Here is a 1,956-nt window from a genome sequence, read left to right on the forward strand (position 1 = left end):
TGACCGTTACATTCATCTGGGCCAACATGTTCAATTGGTATACCGCACCAAAGGTCAGTAATACTGACTTCAAATTACGACAATCATATTCCCTTGCACAACATTCAATGCTATTTCTCCTAGCGTTTATGGCAGGGACTGCATGGTGTGTAAAGAGGCACCGGAGGACTACGAAAATGTTGTCCTCGGGTGCAGAGCCGTCCGTAAGTTCCGTTCTAGGTTGGAAGTTCTCCTTGCAAGGACCTGGGCCTGAGGCTTCTCCCCCCCGGTGGCACGTGAGGCTGGTGAACATAATGTCGGGTTTTTCCTATTTGGTTTCGTCTCATCATCTTTCTCGTCGTCATTATCATTGCAGGCCATCAGTAGACCAGCGATCCGGTTACTTCTGGCCATTGCTCGTCACACGGTCATCGTGACGAGGAATATCTACTTGCATGACAAGGGCGCCGGCAATCATTGGGCGATCTTCAAGGCTCAAGTTGAATCCCACTTCACTCTCCTACATGCCTGCTCTGCCAGCCATTTTGTGGACTATAGCAAAAAACAATGGCCTTGTGGGCGTTTCGCCGACTGGTCACCTCACTTTTTATTTTTATTTTTTTGATTACATGTACATATTGAATAATGAATTTTTTGATAATAGAAAAGAAAAAAAAAACAGAACAAACTCAGGACTGCAGAGGTTGGCAAAAGAAGATTATTCTCTCAGCCAATGAATTGCAGTTGTTGGCTTAAATGATTTCCGACCTCTGCCTTCCCCATTTTTCATGTCGAGGCTATGATAGGGAATGCCGGGGATCCCATTATTTTACTTCCTTGGTCTGGCTTACATTTCAAAAGAAAATTCCACTTACAAAGATGGGCTTTTTTCAGGTAGTGTGGCCGAGCGGTCCAAGGTGCTGGATTAAGGCTCCAGTCTCTCAGGAGGCGTGGCTTCAAATCCCACCACTGCCAGTTCCTTGTCAATATAGTTGATGTCTTACTATTTTGTCATTGGCTTCGACAAGGCGTTTGGGACAATAGATATTTTTGGCCACAAGAAAGTGGAGCTCTTTGCCGTTCTGTTTGGATTGTTTACTTCTTGCCGTAAAATATTAGCTCCCCTGAAAGTGTTTACCTTGATGTCATTACCTTTGTCTTTCACGCTGAACTGTCGTGCCACCTTTATGGGTACTGACAGAGTGATTTTCAATTGACAGAACAGTGAATAAATGACTATTGTTTTTTCAATCAGAAGTGAATTGAGGAAAGGGTCACGACCCGTGGGCGTCAGCCAATGAGTTGACAAGTCTTAATTGCACAATTTTTCTCACTAAGAGTAAGACGTTAAATGATAGCATTTCCACAACATCCTATGAGCAGACATACGATAACAGCGAACAAGCTCCAGATAGAAAAGGATGGTTTCGATCCATCAACTTCTGGGTTATGGGGACACCACGCTTCTGCTGCGCCACTCTGCTCTCGATTCTACTCGACATTTGTGTTCAAATCCCAGATCCCAGTTTGTGTTCAAATCCCACCACTGCCACTTCCTTGTCCATTTAGTTGATGTCTTACTATTTTGTCATTGGCTCCGACAAGCCATATGGGACAATACGTATTTTTTGCCACAAAAAAGTCGAGCTCCTTGCCGTTCTGTTTGGACTGTTGGCTTGTCGCCATAAAATATTAGCACCCCTGAAAGTGTTTGACTTAATGTCATTACGTTTGTCTTTCACGCTGAACTGTCGTGCCACCTTTATGAGTACTGACACAGTGATTTTAAATTGACAGAACAGTGAATAAAGGATTTTGTTTTGTCAGTACGAAATGAATTCAGTAAAGGGTCACGACCCGTTGACAAGTCTTAATTGCACAATATTTATCACGAAGAGTAAGACTTTAACTGATAGCAGTTCCACAACATCCTATGTTGTGGAACTGCAGACATACAAAAGAGAGAATGAGCTAAAG

The 1,956-nt window shown here is 43.3% G+C and overlaps 1 non-coding gene across 1 annotated transcript; it reads left to right on the forward strand.

The window, feature by feature from the left end:
• Positions 1 to 872: 872 nt before the first annotated feature.
• trnal-aag (transfer RNA leucine (anticodon AAG)) lies at positions 873 to 954 on the forward strand. The gene has a single exon. It is a non-coding gene; the product is annotated as a tRNA-Leu (tRNA).
• The last annotated feature ends 1,002 nt before the right edge of the window (positions 955 to 1,956 follow it).

Source organism: Phycodurus eques, chromosome 9 (assembly GCF_024500275.1).
Source record: "Phycodurus eques isolate BA_2022a chromosome 9, UOR_Pequ_1.1, whole genome shotgun sequence".
NCBI classification, from domain to species: Eukaryota; Metazoa; Chordata; class Actinopteri; order Syngnathiformes; family Syngnathidae; genus Phycodurus; species Phycodurus eques.